We start from the raw sequence: 27,735 nt of genomic DNA, 5'->3' as shown, positions 1-27,735 counted from the left end.
TTTGATAGTTTGTAGGTACCCTTTTCTATTATTATCTAACTTTTGGCACTCTATTTAAATCTTCAGCCTTTTCAACCACTTTAATTATTATTATTTTTATTATAATTTTTTTTTTTAATCAGATACTTTTTTATTGAAAATATTTTTTTTCTACAATTTACAACAGGACTACTGCATATAAAACAAGCCCACTAAACATATGATATTACTATAACTACCACAAAAAACAAAAATCGTTTATGCATCTTACAGATTATACAATCATTGTTACTTAAAGGGGTAGTAAAGCTTTGTTTTTTTTTTTTTTTTTTAATAACAAACATGTCATACTTACCTCCACTGCGAAGTTTGTTTTGCATAGAATGGCCCTGATCATCCTCTTCTGGGGTCCCCCAGCGGCGCTCCTGGCTCCTCCCCGCATCGAGTGTCCACATTGGAAAAGCTCTCTCCTACAGTGGACACCCATGCGGATGTGCTCCCAAGTCCTGCATCTGTGTGCATTCACAGAATGCAGGACTCGGCCCCGCCCCCCGGGGGCCGCTTTATTGGATTTGATTGACAGCAGCGAGAGCCAATGGCTGCGCTGCGATCAATCTATCCAATCAGGACATGAGACACCAGCTAGAGCTGGTGTGCTCGTTCCCGGCCAGCGAAGGATCGGGGTCAGGTAAGTAAACCGGGAGCTCGGGGGGGCTACAGCACCACAGGAGGTTTTTCACCTTAATGCATAGAATGCATTAAGGTAAAAAAACATGAGGATTTACAACCCCTTTAAGACCTTTTACCATAGCATCAAATTCTTTAAATAGCATTAAATTCTTCATATATGAAATTAGTAACAATATAAGGTAAACCAATATATTAAATTTAGCGCCTACACCTTAACATCTCATATGCACAGTTATCTCATACCAGGTATCTACTACACTACTAACTTACAACAAACTCACCTGTGGACTATTTGCACAAACAGCTTAGAGTCTAGCCATCTACACCAAATTTTCTGGAATTTTTTTGGGCTTTTTCTGTGTTTATAGTTCAATTCCTCCCTTCGCAAATGAAAATGAATCACATCAGACCATTGAGCAATTCTTAGTGGGGTGTTTGATATCTCCTGTATTTCTGCAATATGAGTTTACGGGCTATATACATAGACCGCAGCCACATCACCTGCATTTCAGATGGGAGGATATCTTCCGATATAATCCCTAGCAAAGCTATTTTTGGATCTGAATGAACATGTGTAGAGCATAGAGTGTTTAAGGTATCGAATATATACTCCCAATATCGATGCAGTTTAGGACAACCCCCCTTTTCAATAGTACATGTTGGACTTTAATTTAAACATTTTTAGAGCAGGGACTAGCTGAATGAATTCTTGAGTTCAGCTTTAAAAAAATATGAACTTCTACTGAACATGTTTGGATGTTTAAAGTGAACACAGCTAAGTGAAAAAATGTCTCTTTAAGCAATTTAAAAGCTCAGCTGAGAAAGACCAAAGATTGTTTATCCCTACAGAACTCAAGCAGTGTAGGCAATGCATAAGAAAATCCCCTCTTACTTTTCTGAAGGGTTCACCCAAGAGGTGTCCAGTACTTGCTTAGCCAATAAAAAATACAAGGAAAGGCCAAGTGTGCCTCTTGTTCCCATTAGAGCCCGCCCACGAGTGGCTAATAACTAGCACAGCCCTGGTCATGGCACAGAAAACTCAACTCAGCATGTGGTTATATCAGTATGTAATTTAGATATTTAGACAGTAACAGCTGATATTAATAGATGTATTCCATTGGGAATAGTTTACAAGCTGGCCCAAAACCCTTCCATGTAAGTGTTGAGGCTTCCAGGGCAATATAATTCTAAAACAAGATGATGTGTCATTGGAATGCAATAAAATCCTTGTTGTAACACTCCCCCTACTCACTAGTCATTTGGAGCATGCCTAATGGAACCAGTGACAGATTGGTGTTCACCAGCTGAGGAATTCCGTAACTCAAAGCTTTGATCTTTTGTCAGCTTCAGCTATTATTTCATAAAAATGCTTTCATTTTATTGCATGTTGGCAGGGATCCCTATTTTTCACACATAAATATAAGTAAAACATTCTACTTATGTGCCATGGTTACACGTCTCGTTGGTGTGACCTCATGCTGTTCTGTGCCTACCAGGTAAAGTAAGATCATTCCAGTCCATGAGATCACACAATTCAGCCCATGCAGAAGCTTTTGAAACTTTTTCAAGCCTTCCTAGGTAATTGTAGAATATTGCATTTACAAGACCTGGAATATAGTATTTAACCACTTGCTTACCGGGCACTTAAACCCCCCTCCTATCCAGACCAATTTTCAGCTTTGGGCGCTGACGCACTTTGAATGACAATTGCGCGGTCATACAACACTGTACCCAAATGAAATTTTTATCATTTTTTCACCACAAATAGAGCTTTCTTTTGGTGGTATTTGATCACCTCTGCGGTTTTTACTTTTTATTAAAAAAATGTAAAAAACTGAATTTTTTTTAAAAAAAAAGTTTATTTTTTTATATTTTGTTTTAAAAAATTTTAAACGGGTAATTTTTTTCCTTCATTGATGTACGCTGATGAGGCGGCAGTGATGGGCACTGATAGGCGGCAGTGATGGGCACTGATGGGTGGCAGTGATGGGCACTGATGGGTGGCAGTGATGGGCAGCACTGGCAGGTGGCACTGATTGGCACTACAGGTGGGCATTGATAGGTGGTACTTGTGGGCACTGATAGGTGGTACTTGTGGGCACTGTTAGGTGGCACTGTGGGCACTGTTAGGTGGCACTGTGGGCACTGTTAGGTGGCACTGTGGGCACTATTAGGTGGCACTGTGGGCACTATTAGGTGGCACTTTTATTGGGCACTGATGAGGCAGATGTGCCTCTTCCACTTGGGGACCGATGTCCCTCACATCCGATCCGGTGATCGGCTTTTTTTTCTACTCGCGCTGTCAGCGTGAGTAAAAAAAAAAACCGATTACCGATCTTTTGTTTACATCATGTGATCAGCTGTCATTGGCTGACAGCTGATCACATGGTAAGGGGCCGGGACCAGCCCCTTACATAGATCAGTGATCAGCCGAGTCTCAGTGACTCGATGATCACAACGCGCCCGGCGCGCGCCCTGCAGGGCGCGCGCAGGGAGCGTGCACAGGGGAGGACGTCATATGACGTCCTCCCGGGAATGTAGGTCCGCGCTGTAGCCGTCATTCGGCTATAGCGCGGATGCCAAGCGGTTAAAGCGGTATTAAACCTCAAACCAAAAATGTAATATATTGCAGCTTACCAATCATTAGATATGGTGGCTGCACTTGTTTTCTTTTTTAGGCTTTCTGCCCTTTGTTGTCACCTGGTGCTCTGGCCAGTAACACACCTCTTGTTTCTGGATGAAGGAGCAACAGAGACAACTTTGGGCAGTGGGATTGTCAGTCTGGTGTGGAAGATTTAGATACCCTATCAAACTGAAGCCATACTCCAGATAACACTGATTAGCAGTTAGACCCCTTTCACACCAAGCCGCCCATATCGTCGGCGGTAAAATGCTGCTATTTTTAGCGGCGTTTTACCGTCGGATTTGCGGCGCATTTCGGCCGCTAGCAGGGCGCTTTTACCCTCCGCTAGCGGCCGAGAAAGGGTTAAAATTGCCCGCAATGCGTCGCAATAGCAGCGTTTTGCCAGCGGTATCCCAGCGCTGTCCCATTGATTTCAATGGGGAGCAGCAGTGGAGGAGTGGTAAACACACCGCTCCTTCACCGCTCCAAAGAAGCTGCTGGCAGGACTTTTCGTGACGTCCTGCCAGCGCACTGCTCCAGTGTGAAAGCCCTCGGCAGCTGTTTGAGGGCGGATTGCAGGCGCTATGTTTAACGCTATAGCACCTGCAAAACGCCCTCGATGTGAAAGGGGTCTAAAAGGAACAGTTTCAGTTTCTTTTGAGATAAAGGTTTTACACAAATAAATAAAAGCTGACTGGCCAGATCACCAGGTGACAAATAATGCCGCGTACACACGAGCAGACTTTACCGCAGACTTGGTCCGGCGGACCGGACTCCGTCGGATAATTCGATCGTGTGTGGACTCCAGCTGACTTTTTTTCCCCAAAAGTTCGACGGACCTAGAAATGAAACATGTTTCAAATCTTTCTGATGGACTCGAGTCTGGTCGAAAAGTCCGCTCGTCTGTATGCTAGTCCGACGGACAAAAACCGACGCTAGGACAGCTATTGGCTACTGGCTATGAACTTCCTTATTTTAGTCCGGTCGTACGTCATCACGTACGAATCCGTCGGACTTTGGTTGATCGTGTGTAGACAAGTCTGTTCGTTCGAAAGTCCGTTCGAAAGTCCGTCGGAAAGTCCGTCAAAAAGTCCGCCAGTGTGTACGCGGCATTATTCGGCCATCACATCTAATAATTGGTAAGCTGCAATATTTTAAATGTCTGCTTTTGGGTTTAATATCACTTGAAAGCTGAAGTTCAGGCAAATATAAAATACACAAATTATTACAGCTTTGTATTCACTAATACTATAACATTGAATATGATTTTTTTTTTAAATGTAAACAATGTAAGCCTCAGTTTGAAAAATTTGTGAAAAAAACTCTTCTGATACATGGCTGTCATGTAGATGAGTAATCACTCGTTTATATTTCAGCAGGGTCTTCCCAAATTTTGGGTTGTAGTGCCCTCTTCTGGTTAGGTTGTTAGGTAAATTTAGTTTTCAGCTCCAATAATGAATGGAGTAGCGATTGATTGAGTAGGTCTGCTAAGGGTATCCTATGCTGAGAATTGATTACTTCCTCCTGCCTCTGGGTGAAGTTTCCAGAAGAGGGCTGATAGATTCAAATGATCAGTTGAATATTTATCATGTCCCAGTCAATCCCTGGAAGGAGGCATTCAGAAAGTGGTTGGGGAGGTGATACATATGCAGGAGGTTTTGGCAGATTGTTCTTTTAGCTCCTGGGAGGGTTCCAGGTCTCTTGGGGCTGCTGCTCCTAGAGGTAGCTCTACTGAAACAACAAATTGCAGCCTGGGCCTCAACATCTGCTGGGCTGAAGGCCTGTGGAAGATTGGCAATGGATTTTAGCTGGAGGGCACTGTACTAAAGGCCTGGCCTGCAGAAGGATCTTGATAACTTCCTCCCTAGGGATCGACCTCTGGATGCTGGGTGACAGACGGCACCTGGAACAACAAGAGTAAAGACCTTGCTGGGAACTATTAGTGGTGCAAGTGCCAGAAGGGAACTAAGTGCAAGAGGTTGCTATATGGACTGCTGCTGTAGAGTCCCAGATATACTAGCCATCCCCTGTTATCTCCAGGAAAGGCTGCTGTCAGAAGATTAGTGAGCAGTTTGTCTTCTCATTATTGCTATTGATTGTTTTGTTCTTCAGCAATGAATACTAAAAAGACATCCCCTGGATTGAGCCTAAATTGTCAGTGTGCGAGGACCTGAACCTTTGTGATTGGCAGCCTCTGTACTATTATGGGAGACCTGGGTAAATTTTCAATGGCCCCTTCGGGAATAAGTGCTACATCAGTAATAGAGGGATAATCTTTCAATGGGGACACTAGTTCTGGTGACCCTGATGACAGCCAGGGATTTCTTCCCGTTGGAGGGATTTCCTCTCACTTCCTGTTTTGGCTATGGGACAGGAAGTAAAGGGAGATTTCCCCTATGGGACACAGATGGCAAAAAAATAATAATAGACAGGTGTTATAACACCCCCCTTACTCTATCCATAATAAAACCTGTTCTATGTCTAATGGTGCCTGAAGCACAGGTATAAATGCAAAAGTTGCTCAAGCCCTGCTTGCTTCTAGATGTGCCAACTAACCCACCTTCTACTATTAGCGTTCATTGAGATCATTTATGAAAGACAAATAGTCTGTTTACTTTGCAAAGTAAGTTGCACTTTGCAAGTCTTTCCCCAGAACTTGGTGAATGTGGTGAAAATCCACTTTGCAAAGGATATCCAGTCATGAGCAAGGAAAATGAAACTTACCGTGTTTTTGCTTGCACGTGATTGGTTCATGGAAGTTAGCAATGCTTCACCTCATTCACTAAGCTCTGGGAATAATTCCCTTACAAAGTGTAACTTCCTTTGTAAAGAAAACAGTTTATTATTTGTCTTTAGTAAATCAGCTCTCCTAAACCCTACAGTCAGCACTCCCAATGCATAAATTTGCACTTGACTGTTAAGTGGAGCACAATGGGAAACACTTGCACAGGAGACGTTCCTACTGAGATGCCAAGTGCAGGTGTACACCAAAGGAGTATTACTAGTAGGGTTCAGAAAACAAAACCTTAAAAGCAGCAGGTAGAAGAGGGGATATCTGGTTTGCACTTGTATTCCCCATGCATACAATTTTGAAGTAGCTCAAAATAATGAAGTACACCTATCACCTACAATGCTGATCCATAGGAGGAAAGAACTAAACCTCAATAAAGCAGCTATAAAATTATCCATCTTGCAGATAACAAAAAGTTTTTCTTCATCCCCTGCAAATGGCATATTATTTCCTGGAAACAATTACTCCTATAATGAAGTTTATTAAAGTGGAAGTAAACTCTCCTATCGTTTTCAGCCAAGGAAGCTGCCATCTTGGCCTCTGTTTGATCTTCAACTGCACATGTGATCAGTTATGACACCAGCCATTAGATGGTTTGCCGGTTTGGTTGAAAGCACAACCAATGTGACAGTTACATTCCCAGCACATGCCGGAAATGTAACTGTTTTATTAAACTGTTAAATCGATGGGTTTACTTCCGCTTTAATTATAGAGAAGCCACCCACTCCGCATCCTCAGCTGCATCATTTTAACACAAGATATACCTCAAAAAATGCTCTTATTGGTTATTTGGAGTTGGATTTTTTTGTTCCTGGGTCAAAATACGTATTTACCAAAAACACATAGTTACCCTTTTGCAAAAAGGGCATACAGATATGAGGCCACAAGCTCTATTGTCCAGAATAATAATAGACATTTATTGGGTACATTAATGAAAAATAACATTCACACACTTCAGCAATCACCAATTGGATTGCATTTTTAGTAGGTTACAGGAAACGTGGCGTGGCTTTGGCAAATAAGGTGATCCAATTGAGGATTTTGGGCTACAACCCTCGTTTTGAAGGACTTAGAACGTAGACAAATGTGGTGTAGGAATCTGTTACAGTGTGTCCCCATGATGCTTAAAGTGTTACTAAACCCACAACAGTAAAATCAGTCTGTATATGCAGTAAAACATGCTTGTTTTACTCACTGTGGAATCTAAAGGGTTAATCCTTTGCATTGTGTAAAAAGGCTATTTGATCCTGTCTTCTCTGATCCTCCCCTTCTTCGAAATCACATTTTTTTGCCATCTGTGTGCTATATACTGCTGAGGAGAAAAGGTATTTAGCAGTTTATATTTACTAAAATAATCGCATTTCCATGATCTGTGTGCTGTGGGAGACTAGATATAGTAAATGCAGGGTCCTGGGTTTCGTAACACTTTAATATCTGATTCTAACCTTAGCCACATATTAAAAAATATGATTTAAAGTGGATGTAAACCCAAATTTTTTTTTTATGTCATAATGTAAAGCAGGGATATGCAATTAGCGGACCTCCACCTGTTGCAGAACTTCAAGTCCCATGAGGCATAGCAAGACTCTGACAGCCACAAGCATGACACCCAGAGGCAGAGGCATGATGGGACTTGTAGTTTTGCAACAGCTGGAGGTCCGCTAATTGCATATCCCTGATTTAGAGTATAAGATTTCCTATCATTTGAGCCCAGTCTTGCCACACAGAGGTAATCCAGCTCTGAGCAATCCTCTTTTATTGTTCAATGCGATAAAACTTGACAAACAGAGAAAAACTTTGTCAAATCCTCCCCCTTGCTGTGAGTGACAGGTGATTTACATCTCGTGCACTAGCCTAAGACATGCATTATTTTTTAATTCCCTCCCCCACTCCTTTCTTCAGCAGCTCTGCAAGGATTGGCTGTTCCACACCTCAGCATGATTTGGCATGCTGAAGTCATGTGGTTACTTTCCTGTCTTTTCACTGGATGTTAGAGATCATAGCAGAAGTTCAGTGTAAGAAATACACAGGAGAAAATGCATATTGACAAGGGGAGTGTAGAGGTGGGCGGGGAGTCTACTGACATCACGACTCCACCCACCGAGCTCCAGACAACAGACCCGCCCACAGAATCTACAGTTTTTGGGGCTCATAACAGACAGAGACAGGTAAAGATACATACAGGAGGCATGTATATCCTTATAGATAACCCCTATGGCAGTATTTTCGAAAGGATGACATTGGGTTTACATGCACTTGTGAATATGGACAGTGCAAATGTTTTAATAAAAATGAAAAAAAAATATATAAAAACTAAAAATATGCAAAAATGTTGTATTATCAAAAATGTATAGTATGTAATATGACAACATTTTTTATGTATAGAGCAATCATTTTGTATTTCTAAAGGCTTGTGTATACGGGTTCTGTTATTAAATGATGACTGGAAAGCAGCACTGCTCATGCATATGTGTTTAAATTCAAATCTCAGCAAAAGGCTTGGCCTGCCCACACTTGCAATGCAAAGGCAAATCAAAAGGACTTACTGCATCCAGGGAAATACAACGCAATGTACAGCAGGTCAGTACTGCACTGCACCATTGAACTAAATGGAAATCTGCTGACCTGCATTTGACTTGCGTTTTAAACACTGCGTGCGTAATCGTTAAAAAGAATAGGGCTTTTTTTCTTTCTGTTTTAGCCACAGAAGTATCTGGATTTTACATATTCTGGAGATTAATATTAGGTATTAGTTCATTTTGACCTTATTGAAATGAGATTGTTAACAGAGTAGGAACAAAAACAAATGCGCACCTAAAAACAAAAATCTGTAATTGGCCATCAAATTCACCCAAGAAGGATTTAACGTCTTCCTTCCAGGAGAGTAGTTTGTTAGTTCAGCTGCAAAATCTTAACTTCATAATATTTTTTTATAGATTTTGGCCACGGCTAAAGCAGCCACAAATGTACGTTATTGAGTGTAACATGACGTGTGCTCTGATTATTTGGACTGAAATGATCTTACCTATTCTTTAATTTAAAAAATCGAGTACACAAGGCATAGAACACAGTAGTAGAACAACCCACAAATGTTCACATCAGCTTAATGGTGCTATGTAATTCATGCTGCTTAGCAAAACATTGTTGTAGCCCTGATTTCCAGGTCAAAATGAAATTAAAGTGTTTCCAAAGCCAAAACTATTTTTTTGCTTTTGGATAGAGTAAGGAAGGGTTAAAATCCCTCACAAATGTTTTTTTTTTTCTGGGTCACACTTATAGTACAGCGAGTAAGTTTTGTCACCGTAATATAGAAAGTGCCTTACTAGCAAGATTATCGGGTGAAAATAAAGAACCCTGAAAAAAAGAAAGCAATTGGAGCACATTCAAGGATTGGTAAGGTGTAACATATTAAAAAAAAAAAATCATTCTTTAAATGGCTCCTAAAAGGTCATGTCTCCTTTAATTCTTTTTATTTTCATGTTACTAGTTCAAACATTTTTTAAAATTGTTATTCGTTTGTTTTTTCACAATAATTTTTAAGAAAAATATCTCTTTCTAGATGCAGTCGATGAAAGAGGCCCAGCCACGGGGGGAAATTCATTATTTCACTGCAAACTCAGTCTGGGCAAAATCACTCCCTAATGTCTACTAAGTGGCCACTACTCATTTTTATTAGAAAAATGCATATCACTTTGGTAATTTTTTTCCCTTTTGTTGTTTATATTAACAATATAGGTCCAAATCTTCAGTGATCCAACATGCACCATCCAATCAACAGTGTTCATGCTCCTGGGACAGCATTGTTGATTGAAGCACTGTGCAGGGGACGTGTTGGACCACTGGAGATCTGGACCTCTATGCTCTGCGTGAGAACCCCAACCTGAAGCCAGCACAGGACAGCCTGAGATAGTGGTAAAACAATAATACAAAATAAACAAATAAGTTAATCAATCAATTAATGGCATATCTGTAGCTTGTCATGCAAGTCGACATTATAAAAATAATAAAAATAATTACTTTATTTGGTTTTCAATATTATAGTAACAGTTGCAACAGTTTATCTCATAGAAGCCATACAACATTTCCCGAAGAATATGCTGCACAATGATGTAAAGTTTGTGTCCTTCTTTCTGTTAAAAAAAAAAGCTTGTGCCCTTTATCAACTGGCAGGGACATCATTAACTTTAATCTCTAAAGCATATCCAAAAGCCTTTTATTAAACAGTTTCAACATTCAACGTTACTGCAGCGTCAAGGCACCTCTGTAAAACATGGTCCCTAATTAAACTATCTGAGATTCCAACCTGGGACGAACCTTGTATATGCATCAATGCATGATTAACAGCAGGTATGCCTTGGAATTTAATAGAAAAAAAAAAAAAAAGCTTTTGTATATACATTATATTGTCAAAAGTATTGGTACACCTGTCTTTACACGCACACTTTAATTGCATTCCAGTCTTGGTCTGTAGGATTCAAGATTGAGTTAGCCCACCCTTTGCAGCTATAACAGCTTCAACTCCTTCTGGGAACGCTGTGTGTCTATGGGAATATTCGACCATTCTTCCAGAAGCGCATTTGTCAGGTCAGGCACTGATGTTGGATGGGAAGGCCTTGGTCGCAGTCTCCTCTCTAATTCATCCCAAAGGTGTTCTATGGAGTTGAGGTCAGGACTATGTGCATGCCAGTCAAGTTCCTCCACCCCAAACTTGCTCATCCATGTCTTTATTGCTTTGTGCACTGGTCCAAATCATTTGGTGGAGAGGGGATTATGGTGTGGGGTTGTTTTCAGAGGTTAGACTTAGTTCCAGTGAAGGGAACTCTTAAGGTGTCAGCATACCAAGACATTTTGGACAATTTCATGCTCCCAGCTTTGTGGGAACAGTTTGGGGATGGCCCCTTCCTGTTCCAGCATGACTGCGCGCCAGTACACAAAGCAAGGCAGGGGTCCAAATACTTTTTGGACCAGCCCGAGGAGAAGGGAAGAAGACGCCGCGGAGGAAGATGCCGGACGAGAACACCGGAGGAAGAACCAGAAGAACCAGAAGAAGAAGAAGATGGAGGAAGAAACCGTAGGAAGATAGAAGATAGAAGAAAAAAGATAGAAGAAAGAAGAAGCATTTAAATAAAGGAATTGTCAAAAACTTTCTCTTTTCATTTTTAACATTTTTGACAGTTTTTTTGTGAAATGGTAAGGGTACTTTTGTACCCCCTTACCATTTCACACAGGGGGGAGGGCCGGAATCTGGGGGGCCCCTTGTTAAAGGGGTCTTCCAGTTTCCGATAAGCCCCCCGCCCGCAGACCCCCACAACCACCAGGCAAGGGTTGTGGGGATGAGGCCCTTGTCCCCATCAACATGGGGACAAGGTGTTTTGGGGGGGCTACCCCAAAGCACCCTCCCAATGTTGAGGGCATGTGGCCTGGTACGGTTCAGGAGGGGGGGCGCTCTCTGGTCCCCCCTCTTTTCCTGCGGCCTGCCAGGTTGCGTGCTCGGATAAGGGTCTGGTATGGATTTGTGGGGGGACCCCACGCCATTTTTTTTTAATTTTGGCGCAGGGTTCCCCTTAAAATCCATACCAGACTTGAAGGGCCTGGTATGGAATTTAGGGGGACCCCCACGTCATTTTTTTTTTAAATTTTGGTTCGGGGTTCCCCTGTGGGGAATTCCCATGCCGTTTTTATCAATGAACTTTTATGTGTATTGTCGGACCGGCAATTCATTAATAGCCGCGAGTAGTTTTAAGTGACTTTTTTTCCTTTGAAATGTTATTTTGCTTTCAGACTGTTCTAAACACGGGAAACATGCGCCCCTTTACAGGCATACTATAGACACCCCCCAAGTACGAAATTTAAAGGGATATTACACTTTTATTGTTTCACTTTAAGCATTATTAAAATCACTGCTGTTTTTAAAACCTTTTTTTGCATTGATCCATGTCCCCTGGGGCAGGACCCAGGTCCCCAAACCCTTTTTATGACAATAACTTGCATATAAGCCTTTAAAATTAGCACTTTTGATTATTCATGTTCGTGTCCCATAGACTTTAACGGTGTTCGCGTGTTCAAATTTTTTGCCTGTTCGCAAGTTCTGGTGCAAACCGAACAGGGGGGTGTTTGGCTCATCCCTACTTAACAAATAACTATTTAGTACACAGTACATTCATCATACCCAATATACAAATATACAATATACAAAAAATGCTGGGCTTTCTAACATGTAAGCCCAGCACTGCATGCATGTTTGTTGGCAATCTCTGCAGAGTAATGAAGACACTTTCATTTCTGCTAAGACAGAAAGAGGGGGAAGTGTCCCTTCGCGGAGCCTCAGTCTTTCTTTTTTGTGTCTATCTATATTTAGCAGAACTGTAAAGAAATGACTCAAAAGGCTGACTTCCGAATATTAAGTACTTACTTAGTATTTAAATAAATATATTTTAAAAACACTTAAATCATAGTTTTCCAGCATTTGGTGAGCATCAACGCTCATGGTCAAAAATCTCCAGTAGCCTTATATTGCATCTTTTGTACTGGTCGTATCAATGGTGTCACTGTTTTGTGGTTGGACTTCTTAATCATATATTCTCCATTATGTAGAGTTCACTGGGGCTTTGCAAATGATCTCAGCCATTGGACTGAACTAATAATTGAGGCAATATTTCGCCTATGGAGTCCACAATAGGTATAAATAACCAACATCTGGTTTAACTTGCAAGCAACCACACAAAATCAAAATATAAACATGGAACTGGTCTTTAACTTTTTATGAGATTTTATTAAATCTACAGCATGGCGAACAGATCTTGGCTCATTTGGAACTCGGGGAAAGGGGGGGTGTACAACCTCAACTGCCATATTCACAAACTCTACAGTATATGCTGTATTGCTAACAGAGCGTTTTGAATTATCTTTATTTTTAGATGATGCTGCAGTTTTGGTTCCTAAAAACATTATAATTTGCAGAGATGACAAGGTCTTCAATTTTTTTTCCATTGGAAGGGTTTCAAAAAATATATATTTCACTCAGCTTAAGGATGTAAAGCCACAATTAGGCACATTTGGAAAATATCTCATCTTAAGAGGATTAAATTGAAAAGATCATGTTAGGAAATTATTCTCATCGCCGGTCAAGTTTCTTTCCGAGGAGACTGCTGGGATTGGTCATTTCTTTGTTATTACTCAGAGTTCCTATAGATGTTTCATCCTGCAGGCTCAGACTAATAACTTCTATTGATCACAATAAGTTTTAGTTTTCCGTATAACAACGACATTCCCTCTCGAGGGGACACTTGATAGTGAAACATAGATTGAAATGCTTCTCTGAATACATCATATCCACAGCATGCACATAGACTAATGCAATGGATCTATTTTTTTTTCTCCCTGTAGGACAATTCTTTAGTTTTAAAGGCTGTTATTAGTTGTTGAAAATGGAAAAAAGAACAAAACTTTATAAGATCCATTTCTTAAGGCTAATGAAAACAAACAAAATATAACAATTCTTTAAAAGGGTGTGGAGCAGAGGCGTAACTAGAACCTTCAGGGCCCCGATGCAAGAAACCGTGAAGGGCCCCCCCTGACCCCCCGACAGGGCCCTTTCCTCCAAGCTCGGTGGCGGAACAACAGGGCCCGGTCGCAAGTGGGTGGCTGCATATAAAGGAACCGATTTTTCCATTTCCCCCTACTTCTCCTCCTCTCCCTCTCGCAGGCATTCAGCGGCTGCAGGAGTAAAATGGAGAGATTGGTTCCTCTATGCCAGTGTTTCTCAATCTTTTTCCAGTCAGGGCACCCTTGAAGTAGACCCCTAGGTTAATGGGGCTGCACTGCAACCACCCCGCATTTAAGGGGTTAAAACGGGGGGTCAGGCGCTCTGAAAAGGAATCTGAGCATGGACCGCTTTTCAGAGGAACATAATTTTTTTGCTGGTACTATGAACAGGCAAGAAAAAAAAATCAGTTCTTATTGTACACATATAGGGGGTCAGGATTAAACATGCATACATAAAATGTGCATACATACATGTAAACACACAAACACACACACATACATACATACATACACATATATAAATACACACTCACGTATACTGTATATATACACATACACACAGATAAATATACACACACATATATAAACACACACATATATATAAATGCACATATGCACACACATATAAACACACGCACACACACCTACATACATACATGTACATGCACTCACACATACACACACATACGGTGCCTTTCAAAAGTATTCACCCCCTTGGCTTTTTACCTATTTTGTTACATTACAGCCTTCAGTTCAATGTTTTTTTAATCTGAATTATATGTGATGAATCAAAACACAATAGTCTAAGTTGGTGAAGTAAAATTAGAAAAATATATACATAAAACTATTTTTCAGAAATAAAAAAACAAATAATTGGCATGTGCGTATGTATTCACCCCCTTTGTTTTGAAGCCCATAAAAAGCTTCGAGCAACCAATTACCTTCAGAAGTCACATAATTAGTGAAATGATGTCCACCTGTGTGCAATCTAAGTGTCACATGATCTGTCATTACATATACACACCTTTTTGAAAGGCCCCAGAGGCTGCAACACCTAAGCAAGAGGCACCATGAACCAAACACTGCCAAGGAACTCTCCGAACAACTAAGGGACAATGTTGTTGAGAAGTACAAGTCAGGCTTAGGTTATAAAAAATGTACAAATCTTTGATAATCCCTAGGAGCACCATCAAATCTATCATAACCAAATGGAAAGAACATGGCACAACAGCAAACCTGCCAAGAGACGGCCACACACCAAAACTCAGGGACTGGGCAAGGAGGGCATTAATCAGAGATGCAACACAGAGACCTAAGGTAACCCTGGAGGAGCTGCAGAGTTCCACAACAGAGACTGGAGTATCTGTACATAGGACGACAAAAAGCTGTACGCTCCATAGAGTTGGGCTTTATGGCAGAGTGGCCAGAAGAAAGCCATTGCTTTCAGCAAAAAACAAAATGGCACGTTTTGAGTTTGCGAAAAGGCATGTGGGAGACTCCCAAAATTTATGGAGGAAGGTGCTCTGGTCTGATGAGACTAAAATTTTACTTTTTGGCCATCAAAGAAAATGCTATGTCTGGCACAAACCCAACACATCACATCACCCAAAGAACACCATCCCCACAGTAAAACATGGTGGTGGCAGCATCATGCTATGGGGACGTTTTTCAGCAGTCGAGACTGGGAAACTGGTCAGAGTTGAGGGAAAGATGGATGGTACTAAATACAGGGATATTCTTGAGGAAAACCTGTTCACAAGTGCAAACCTTCCAACTTGAAGGAGCTGGAGCAGTTTTACAAGGAGGAATGGGCAAAAATCCCAGTGGTAAGATGTGGCAAGCCCATAGAGACTTATCCAAAGCAACTTGGAGCTGTGATAGCCGCAAAAGGTGGCTCTAGAAAGTATTGACTTTAGGGGGGTGAATAGTTATGCACATTGACTTTTTCTGTTATTTTGTCCTATTTGGTGTTTGCTTCACGACAAAAAAAAAATCTTCAAAATTGTGGGCATGTTCTGTAAATTAAATGATGCAAATCCCCAAACAATCCATGTTAATTCCAGGTTGTGAGGCAACAAAACATGAAAAATGTCAAGGAGGGGTGAATGCTTTCGCAAGGCACTGTACTTACATGCATGCACACTGTTGTTTGTTGTTCCCAGTCTGGGTTGGTCAGGACCTACCAAAAGTGGTCCTAGGAAGGAGAACAGGGGACAGGGTCATGGGCAGTCAAGGCTCATTGATGCAAGTGGGGTGCAAAGACTGGCCTGTGTAGTCCAATCCAAAAGAAGAGCCCAAATTGCAGAAAAAGTTATTGCTGGTTTCGATAGAAAGGTGTCAGAACACACAGTGCATTGCAGTTTGTTGCATATAGTGCTGCGTAGCCATAAACTGATCAGGGTGTCCATGCTGACCCATGTCCTGAACCCAAATCACCTACAATAAGCATGTGAGCTTCAGAATTGGACCATGGAGCAATAGAAGAAGGTGGATGGTTGGGTACGCACCCGCATTGTTTACCTGGTGTCAGGGAATCAACAGCAGGAGAAGAGCTCTAGGACCCAGCATCTCTACCAGCACTTATGGCAGAAGAAGGACCTTAGGACCCAGCATTTCTAGCAGGAGAAAGACTTTAGAACCCAGTATCTCTACCAGCAGGTCACATGGGCCTATATAAGGAAGTCTGCTAGTGTCTGCAATTGCTGGTTTGTCTTCAGCTCCCCCTGTGTTCTTGTGCCCTGTATTATCTGCTGATCTGATCTCCTGTGTACCGACCTGGCTTGTTTTGACCTGCTCTTCCTGATCCTCTGGCTTGACCCTTTGGCTTGCACCTGACTTCCTCCTTCCTGCTCCCAGCATCTGACCCCGGCCTGGCTTTTGGACTCTGCTTATCTTGCTCCCTGTACTAAGACGCAGCTGATCTTAGGTCATTCTGATCCTGGACTGTCTCTCTGTGAATGACCCCTGGCCTGGCTCCCGGCTCCGCTATTCAGTTATTCCACTGGACTCTGTCTCCTGGACCTTTCAAGCATGCCTGTCTCCAGCAACCCGGCACCCGTGCTTCTGTGGGCACCACACCTGCTGTTCCACCTTCAGTGGTGTGCTGCGCTCTGCCGCAAGAGGAGCCCTCCCAGCATCTCGGCCTCCTACCAAGTTACTGACAGTACAAACCAGCCATGTCAGAGGCCAACGGAGGTGTCTCCCCGCTGGAAGCCACAAGTCTACAGATCACGGCCCTCACTCAGGTCATCCAGAAACTCCAGGAAGGGTAGTCTCAGTTAGAGGACCGCCCGCAGCACCTGTCTGCAACACCTACTACCACAGATCAAGGGCCGTCTTCCGCCAACCCTCCGGTAGTTACTCCTACTGTGGTGTTGCCCCCTCCGGAACCACGAATACCAACACCAGAATGCTTCCCCAGTGTTCGGAAGAAATTCAGATCCTTTAAGAAGGCCTGTTACCTATACTTGGCACTGCAACCACTGAAACAGTGAAGGTGGGATTCATTATTTCTTTGTTGACTGATGAACCCCAAATATGGGCTCATGGCTTATTGGAGCAGGAGAGTCCTCTCATCAACTCTGTGGACCAGTTCTTCGAAACCATGGGCCAATTATACGATGACACCCTGCTTGGGGCCACTGCTGAAGCTACTCTGCATACCCTACGGCAGGGTCAGCGTCCTGTGGAAGATTACACGGTGGAATTCCATACCTGGTCCTCAGACTCAGGTAGGAACGAGGCAGAACTTAAGTTATCAGTATCGGCTGGGGCTGTCCGAATCCCTCAAGGATCAACTGTCCAGAATTGAGACCCCCTCAACACTAGAAGGTCTCATCCTACTGACCATTCAAATCGATAGACGCTTACGTGAACGCCAGTCTGAACGTATCCAAACCCTTCGGCAGCCCGAAGTCCCGCCTACATCCAACCCCATGCAGCTTGGCCTGGCCCATCCAACATTAACTTCAGAGGAGAGACTTCATCGCCGAGAGGCGAACCTTTGCTTCTACTGTGGGGGAACAGGACATTACATCCTTTGCTTCTACTGTGGGGGAACAGGACATTACATAACCTTTTGCCCTGTAAGACCCAGGAAATCAGTTCCCCGCACTCCGGTCAATTTCCAGGTATCCAGATCTTCTCCAATCCATATCAGTCTTCCTGTCACGTTACTGGTGGCAGGAGAGGAAGTTCATCTCCAAGCAATAGTGGATTCCGGGGCATGCAGCTGTTTCTTGGATCTGACCTTGGCAAAGAGACTCGCTATCCCTCTTCACCACAAAAGGCAAAGACTGACCGTCCATCTGGCCGATGGCTAAATGCCTAGTTCCGGGCATGTCACCCAAGAAACGGCACCTATCTTTACCTCCATCAATTCTAGTCACCAGGAATTTCTACATTTTGATGTCCTGAGCTCCCCTATATTCCCTGTGATCCTGGGAATTCCATGGCTACAGGCGCACAATCCTCAGATTGACTGGTCCAAGAGGGAAGTTCTCTTCACTCCTTCCTACTGCCGGCAGCATTGTCTTGCTCCTGAATCCAAGGACTTTTCTAGTTGTCTGTCTGTCCTACCCACACCCAGTGTGGATACCAATATACCAGCGGCCTACCATGAATTCCAAGATGTTTTTGACAAGAAGAAGGCGGATACTCTACCCCCACACCGTCCCTACGATTGCCCCATTGACTTGCTACCAGGGGCTGAGATTCCTTTTGGCCGTATTTTTCCCCTTTCTGAGACTGAACTTGAAACTTTGAGGCATTATGTTGATGAAAACCTTGAAAAGGGATTTATCCGCCCTTCCTCCCCTCCCGCCGGTGCCGGCATTTTCTTTGAAGATAAAACCTTGAGGCCATGTGTGGACTACAGGGACTTAAACAAAATTACTCTCAAAAATCGCTATCCGCTCCCCCTCATCCCCGAACTCTTTCAGAGGTTTCGTACAGCCCACATTTTCACCAAATTAGACCTACGTGGAGCTTACAATCTTGTCCGTATCCGAGAGGGGGATGAGTGGAAAACAGCATTCAGAACAAGATTCGGGCACTTTGAATACTTAGTAATGCCGTTTGGACTATGTAATGCCCCGGCCACATTCCAACATTTCATAAATGATATTTTTCGGCAGTACTTAGACCACTTCGTTATCGTCTACCTCGACGATATTCTCATATTCTCAGCTACTCTGGAGCTTCACAGAACGCATGTAAAAAAGGTACTGGGCATCCTCAGAACACATGGATTGTATGTAAAAGCCGAGAAATGCAACTTTGAGAAGACGACAATCCAATTCCTTGGACTCATCATCACCACTAATGGGGTAGCTATGGATCCTGAAAAGGCAAAGGCTATCCTTGAGTGGCCGGCTCCATCTGATAAGAAGGGTGTTCAGAGGTTCATCGGCTTCGCAAATTTCTACAGGAGATTTATAAAGAACTTCTCTAGCATTGTAGTGCCTATCACCCAGATAACCCGCCAACATACCAGATTCCAGTGGTCAGTAGCAGCACAAACTGCCTTCGATCACCTGAAGCTCCTCTTTACCTCCGCACCTATCTTACAGCATCCTGATCCTACCTTACCCTATGTCCTGGAAGTTGATGCCTCCGAAGTAGCCACAGGGGCAGTTCTTTCCCAACGTCAGGGGCCCAAAGCCCTACTTCATCCCGTGGCCTTCTCTTCAAGGAAGATGAGTCAGCCGGAGAAGAACTACGACGTGGGGGATTGGGAGCTCTTGGCGATTAAGACTGCTCTGGAGGAATGGAGATATCTCCTGGAGGGTGCCGTCCATCCTATCTTAATCTTTACAGACCATAAGAACCTAGAATATCTGTGCACGGCCAAGCGACTGAGACCCCGGCAGGCTCGATGGGCTCTATTCTTTTCTAGGTTTAACTTTCATATCACCTTCCGCCAGGGTCTAAGAATGAAAAAGCCGACGCCTTGTCCCGAATGTTCCCTGACAGCCCGGAAGAGGTCACACCCAGTTCAATTCTGTCCCCTCAAAATTTCCTCTTGATCCAGCCTGATTTAAAGATTTCAGTTGAGCAGGCATCCACCCAGTGCACGGAGGCAGAAATCTCCTCTCTAAGAAGCCAGGAGGGCCTCCTTTGGCATCAAAACAAGATTTTTGTCCCACAGCAAGCCAGGCTTCAGGTTTTAAGAACTTTTCATGACCACCAATTGGCTGGCCACTTTGGGGTCCGAAAAATGACTGAACTGGTCCAACAGTCTTTATGGTGGCCCACTCTGAGATCCGATTGTAAGGAGTATGTTAATTCTTGCACAACATGCCAGCGGAATAAGGGGTCCAATGCTAAATCCTGGGGTCTGTTAAGACCTCTGCCAGTCCCGTAACAGCCTTGCAAAAACATTTCATTAGACTTTATCAAGGATTTACCCCCTTCAGAAGAATTCATAACCATCTTGGTAGTAGTAGACCGGCTATCCAAGATGGCACACTTCTTGCCAATGATGGGCACACCTTCCGCCATGGACACAGCAAAAACTTTCATCAAAGAAATAGTCAGATTGCATGGTGTACCAGACAACATTGTGTTAGATAGAGGTGTTCAATTCACCTCTAGGTTCTGGAGGAACCTTTGCAAATTGCTGTCAACTGAAACATGTTTTTCCATAGCCTACCACCCCCAGAGCAACGGTCAAACGGAAAGGACTAACCAAACGCTAGAACAGTATCTAAGATGTTTTTGTTCATTTTCTCAGGATGATTGGATTTCATTATTGCCCTGTGCGGAATTCGCATACAATAACTCTGTGCACGCTGCTACCAACCAGTCACCCTTCTGGGCGAATTATGGCTACCATCCCTCATTTCTACCCAATATCATCCTCGAATCTTCAGTTTCGGCAGTTCAAGATAGAATAAATTTCATTCAAACCAATTATCAAATTCTCCAGGACACAATGCGGAAAGCCCAAGAAGGGTATAAGAAACAACATGACAAGAAAAGAAGAGGAAACCCTGCCTTTAAAGTGGGGGACAAAGTGTGGCTCTCATTTGCAAACCTCAAACTGCCATGTCCATCCCGAAAGTTGGAGCCAAAGTTTGTTGGTCCTTTTTAAATCAAACGCGAAATAAATCCAGTAGCCTTCGAACTTGCCTTACCTGAATCTTATAAGATCCACCCTGTATTTCATGTTGCACTTCTTAAACATGCCATTTCTAGTTCTTTTCCAGGGAGAGAAGAAGTACCCCCACCTCCGGTCCTGGTAGGAGACGAGACTGAATTTGAAGTGGAATCCATTCTTGACTGTCGACGGAGAGGTAAGACAATTCAGTTCTTAATTAAATGGAAAGGGTATCCACCTGAGGAGAGCTCCTGGGAACCTGAGGCCAATGTACATGCCCCTAGATTCGTCCGAAGGTTTTGGGCCAAATACCCTAAGAAAATGGCCCAAATGGGCAGCCAGAGGCTGCCCATCGGGGGGGGGGGGGGGGGGGGGGCACTGTCAGGGAATCAACAGCAGGAGAAGGGCTCTAGGACCCAGCATCTCTACCAGCACTTATGGCAGGAGAAGGACTTTAGGACTCAGCATCTCTGGCAGGAGAAGGACTTTAGGACCCAGTATCTCTACCAGCAGGTCACATGGGCCTATATATAAGATAGTCTGCTAGTGTCTGCAATTGCTGGTTTGTCTTCAGCTCCCCCTGTGTTCCTGTGCCCTGTATTATCTGCTGATCTGATCTCCTGTGTACCGACCCGGCTTGTTTTGACCTGCTCTTCCTGATCCTCTGGCTTGACCCTTTGGCTTGCACCTGACTTCCTCCTTCCTGCTCCCAGCATCTGACCCCGGCCTGGCTTTTGGACTCTGCTTATCTTGCTCCCTGTACTAAGACGCAGCTGATCTTAGGTCATTCTGATCCTGGACTGTCTCTCTGTGAATGACCCCTGGCCTGGCTCCCGGCTCCGCTATTCAGTTATTCCACTGGACTCTGTCTCCTGGACCTTTCAAGCACGCCTGTCTCCAGCAACCCGGCACCCATGCTTCTGGGGGCACCACACCTGCTGTTCCACCTTCAGTGGTGTGCTGCGCTCGACTGCAAGGGGAGCCCTCCCAGCATCTCGGCCTCCTACCAAGTTACTGACACCTGGGGAGGAGATGTCACCAGGATGCACTATGGGAAGTCAAATCCATGGAGACCCCACCTCACAACTTACAGGACTTAGAGGATCTGCAACTGACGGCTATGTGCCAGATACCACAGCATACCTTCAGAGATCTAGTGGAGTCCATGCCTTGACAGGTCATGGCTGATTGGTGTAAATCGTCTTATACAGGTGTCACTGTAAAAATGCCCCCATTGGAAAACTTTGTTTCTATATCTTTTGCAGTGACAAATACAATTTTGTTTATTATCCCATTCTTAGTCCCAGTGATATTGGTCAATATGATAAATAGAGGGGTGAATCCGTCCAGTGTGGGCAGAGACAGAGATGGCCTACACCGCTTGCCGACCGGCTCACACCGATATACATTGGCAGAATGGCTCTGCTGGGCAAAACCCCGTATGGGTACATTGTACCCTTTAAGAGCCGCCAGAGGGCGCCCGCACCCGCTGCATGGCAGGAGACCCAATGCCTTTTGCGGGCACGAGTGCCGGCATGGGGATTTGTGTGTGTAAACACATAAATACCTGTTCTGTCAGGGGAGAGGAGACATATCGTTTGTTCCTATTAAGTAGGAACAACGATATGTCTCCTCCCCCAGTCAGTCACATCCCCATACAGGTACATCTAGGGAACACACATTTAACCCCCTGATCGCCCCCTAGTGTTAACCCCTTCCCTACCAGTGACATTTACACAGTAATCAGTGCATTTTTATATCTCTGATCGCTGTATAAATGTCAATGGTCCCAAGTGCCTGATCTGTCCGCCACAATGTCGCAGTACTGCTAAAAATCGCAGATCACCACCATTACTAGTAAAAAAAAAAAAAAATGCTATAAATCTTTCCTATAGTTTGTAGACGCTATAACTTTTGTGCAAACCAAGCAATATACGCTTTTTGTGATTTTTTTATTTACCAACAATATGTAGAAGATGATATATTGGCCTAAACTGATGAAGAAATTAGTTTTTTTACAAACATTTTTGGGGATATTTATTATAGCAAAAAGTAAAAAATATTGTTTTTTTTTTCAAAATTGTCGCACTTTTTTGTTTATAGCGCAATAGATAAAAACCGCAGAGGTGATCAACTACCACCAAAAGAAAGCTCTATTTGTGGGGAAAAAAAGGACGCACATTTTGTTTGGGTACAGCGTTGCATAACTGCGCAATTGTCAGTGAAAGCGACGCAGTGCCAAATTGTAAATAGTGCTCTGTTCAGGAAGGGGGTAAAATCTTCCGGGGCTGAAGTGGTTAATCACTTCTGTTATTAGTTATGCTCTCTGGAACTACGGTAATGACGCAGTCTGCTTATTTTGGATATATAGTATTAGATTACAATATAGTACAGTAAATAGACCCCTTTATAACTATTTTAATAAATGAGTTTATTTTGGGGGATATACAGTAGAACAACTTTAGAAACCTACTGTTTTCTATACACAAGCTGTTTGGCATTGCAGCAGTCCTGCCTTAGAAGGCCATATAAATAAGGAACACCTGTGAATATTGCAACACAACTTAGAAACACAGAAATTTTAATAATCTCTGTTATTATTTAATTTTAATATTGCATTATAATATCCCTTTAAAGCTAGATTCAAGTACAAATATCAAAATCAGCTATTAATGTAGTCATTAAATAAAAACATAAATGCACTTTTATTAGTAAAAGTACCTTAAAGCAGAGTTCCACCCAAAAGTGGAACTTCCGCCAATTTGTCACCTCCCCACCTTTCGGTGCCAAATGTATCCTGTATCCTGTTCCCACTACTGGGAGCCACAGTCATGGTCGTTGATGTCACCTCTCGGCTCCCTCCTCCTCCTCTGTCACCGGGCCAGTAGGAGAGAGGAGCGGAGCCTCACGCATGTGCAGTAGGGTTCCCGGCGTGAAGCTGTAAGGCCACACAGCCGGGTTCCCTTACCCGCAATGGCGGCGGCAGCACCAAACAGCTGATGGAAACATCAGCTTCGGTGTCGACATCGCTGGACTCCAGGGCAGGCAAGTGTCCGATTATTAAAAGCCAGCAGCTGCAGTATGTGTACAGTTGTCGCTGGCTTTTAATTTTTGCAGCGGTGGGCGGACCTCCGCTTTAAAGCAGTGGTTCAAGTACCCCCAACAGGCCTTGTATTGGGAATTTCTCTTACATAAAATTGCTGTCCAAAATACCAAGCCATTTACTCTGATTTAAAGCACCTGTGCAGGATAAAGGAAAACCTGCAAACATGGCCTGTTGGGGGTACTTGCCTTAAAGCAAATGTAATTTTATCTGAGCCTCACAAACTCAAAACTCTGTTTAATTCATTTTAAATATTCAAAGCAAACTCGTCCATTCATCCATGTCTTCATGCTTTATTTTGTTGAGAAGTCACTTTAAGAGACACCCCCCTAGCATTTCTAGCCATGGCCATCTCAAGCATGCAGGCAGGAAGGTGTGCTTAGCTGAGAAAGCCTCTCCTTCAGATGAAAGAAAAAAAATGGCTATAAAGACTCCTGGGAACTTCGATATCATTTTGGCCTAGGGCAGAAACCAACTGAATTAATATAAAAAAAAAAAAGTTTAAAACAAGTAAATATAATATACCTTCCTATCTATTTGCTAAGGCTAGCAGCATAATGATTAAAAATAAAAAATATTTATTGAGAGAGTAAAGTTCCACTTTAAGGTATCTTTATATCACTTTCCTGTAATATATAGAAAGCAGAAGGGGTTTTGGGACTTTAAATGAGGTGCATGATAACATGAACCTCCATCCCTAAATCAGAAATAAGAAAGGGGTTTGTGGGACTTTGACTGAGGCACAAGACATGTTGTAGGAGAAATTGTAAAATTGTGAAATGGCATATAAACAAAGCAGACCTCATAAACATATGATACATGGTTGAACATGAGTATTTTTATCTATGCACAAAGCGATGGCATACAAAAAAGAAGAATTCATATATATATACACTCATGGACACATCTCAAATCTCATAGTATCCCGTGGAAATTAGTATGAAAAGCCAAATGCCTATTGAGTAATGGATACAAATGGGTTATAAGATACAAATGAATCTCAGTTAAGGTCAAGCTATGTGTTGGGAAAATGATGACATTGATAGGCTCGACGCGTTTCATGGCCAGTTGCCACTCATCAGGAGAAAACGCATAGCATATGTATAAATTGTTCAAGATAAGCAGTGTTGCAAGTCAGGATCTGCGAGGCAAGTCTGTCCCAGGAGCTGATGGAATAAACCCAAGGAAGAAGCTAGCGCACCGACACCCAGGAGCACACTCCAAACGCAATAGGGTGAAACAATTACAAATATGTCTGTAGAGTAAACTATATTGGACCAATATGTGTGAATGGTACCAGTATATACATATAGTATTCATGAACTGTAAACCAACACCCATTATTGCCTGAAAAAGTGAAAAGCATAGTGGATACAAAGTAAAGGGAATAATAATGCACATAAAAAGAAAACAAAAGAAAAAGTGAAAAAAAATAGTACTACTGTGTCGGGGTGTGTTGGTGCGCTCGCTTCTTCCCTGGGTTCATTCCCTCAGCTCCCAGGACAGACTTCCCTCGCAGATCCTGACTTGCAACACGGCTTATCTAGAACAATTTATACATATGCTATGGGTTTGCTCCTGATGAGTGGCGACTGGCCAGGAAACGCATCGAGCCTATCAATGTCATCATGTTCCCAACACATAGCTTGACCTCAACTGTGATTCATTTGTATTTTATAACCCATTTGTATCCATTACTAAATAAGCATTTGGCTTTTAATACTAAATACTTCCATGGGATACTATGCAATTTCAGATGCGTGCATGTGTGTATATATTTGAATTCTTCTTTTTTGTATGCCATTGCTTTGTATATAGATAAAAATACTCATGTTCAACCATGTATCGTATGTTTATGAGGTATGCTTTGTTTATATGCCAATTGAACAATTTTACAATTTCTCCTACCACGTGTCTTGTGCCTCACTCAAAGTCCCACAAACCCCTTTCTTTTTTCCTGTAATATACTGCAACATTTTTTTTATATAAATTGGTCCCCCAGCAGTATTAAAAAAATTTAAAAGAGCTCTGTCTTCAAAACTCATCTAGTTCTTTCCCTACTATACCCTTTAGTGACACAAGATGTCCTCAGTCTCTTGAGTTAAATGGCACCTAATATTGTTCTACCTTGATTGAGGGCATACCGTGAGTGCAGGGCATCACAAGCCTGCCTCTGGAGGGGATGTCACTTCCACACCTTGTACTCTCACTGTATTGATGTGGCGTCACATAAATGTCACTATATGCTTCACCTAGAACTGACTAGTGCTGGAGATGCATGGCAGAGGAAGAGAAAATACCTGCATCACGTGACCAGCCCAAAGACATTTAGAAAAAGTAAGTATGTATATTAAAACAATGCACAACACACAGGGGAGGCCTTTTTGTAGATGGAACCTGGAGCCTGGAGCTGGGCGTTAAGACGGAGCTGCCAGCATTAGTAGCTAATCAGGCTTTTCTGTAGGGCATGTGTAATGTCAGTCTAACATTAAAGCGTTAAAAACACAAGCAGAAAGCGCTTCTAAGTATAGTAAGTGTAGGTAATTTGTTGCCTCAAACAGATTAAAAACACTAGAAACAGAAGATATAAAAGCTCACCAGATCACATCTGTGTCCAGCAGGCTTTGTCCCAGAAAGGTGTCTCGGCATAGGTGGCAGCGCTGTGTAGGGGATCACTGGCCAGCCAGCGGTGAAGAACCATGTGGTGTAGTAACAGGAAGAGCAGTGACTCTGTTGGAACCAGCGTGGAACGCAGGACCCAGAAATGACGTCAGGGTGGGTGGGATGCATTTCGGTGCATGCTCATTAGCTCCTTCTGAAGGAGCTAATGGGCATTCTACGAAATGCGTCTCGCCCAGCGCTGCCGCCTATGCTTAAACACCTTTCTGCGACAGAGCTTGATGGACACAGATGTGATCTGATGAGCTTTTATATCTTCTGTTTCTAGTAAGTATATTTTAATCTGAGGCGATAAATTACCTGATGTTACTGCACTTAGAAGAGCCTTCTGCTTGTGTTTTTGTCCTACCAAAGAGTTGCTTCCCCCTCCTTGAAGTGCTTTTTCCAGAACTACTTGCCTGTTCTCCTCCCCACATTATGGTTCAGAGCCTGTTGGTCATTTCTCCCAGAGTGCCCTATATCTACTTGTCTTTAACATTAAAGTATTTGTTACCCCAAGACTTCATATTCCTGATATGTGCCTGTTGTACCATGTACTTGTATGAGAAAGTATCCTGTTCTCTTTGTATTGCTTCCTTTGCATGAAATCTCTGGTGTTCCTGCTAGTCCCCTTGCTTTCCTATTAAAAACTGACCACACTAAGCAGGAGAGCACATTGTGGTGAGTTATCTAGCTATGCTGAGAACTTAGTGTACTCTCCAATGACCAGACTTGTCCTGACACGCCCCTGCTGCACAGCCATTCACTGGAAAGCTCAGTGTGCTGCTGCTCCCCCCCCCCCCCCAGCTCCCATGCAGCTGAGAACAGAGGGAATGTGATCACTTATTAAAAAGGGAAAAAAGGCGTTTAGAATGATTTTTTTTATATCTATACAGAAATGTTTTGCGTTTCATTTCTATTTGAAACAGAATGTTTTACAAGGTTATCATTCAAGGTTTAAAGAGAGGGGGGGGGGGGGGGGGGGGTGCCGCGCTATCCAAAGGGGTCTTAGCTTATAGGTGTTAATAATAATTCCTAATATTCCTAGGTCACGAAGTTTTAAATAATCATAAACATAAAACAATCGTAAAAAATCGCATGGATTTGAGTTGAGATATGCGTAGATATAATGACTCAAAAGTAGATGTGTTGATCCAGCAAGGGATATAAATATAAACACTGATGCATATGTGGATCAAATAGTGAAAAAATATATATATATAGATAAAAACCCAATTTCTGCATGT

The sequence above is a fragment of the Aquarana catesbeiana genome, linkage group LG04, assembly GCF_042186555.1.
Source record: "Aquarana catesbeiana isolate 2022-GZ linkage group LG04, ASM4218655v1, whole genome shotgun sequence".
NCBI lineage: Eukaryota > Metazoa > Chordata > Amphibia > Anura > Ranidae > Aquarana > Aquarana catesbeiana.
Note: the sequence above shows the minus strand (reverse complement) of the source record.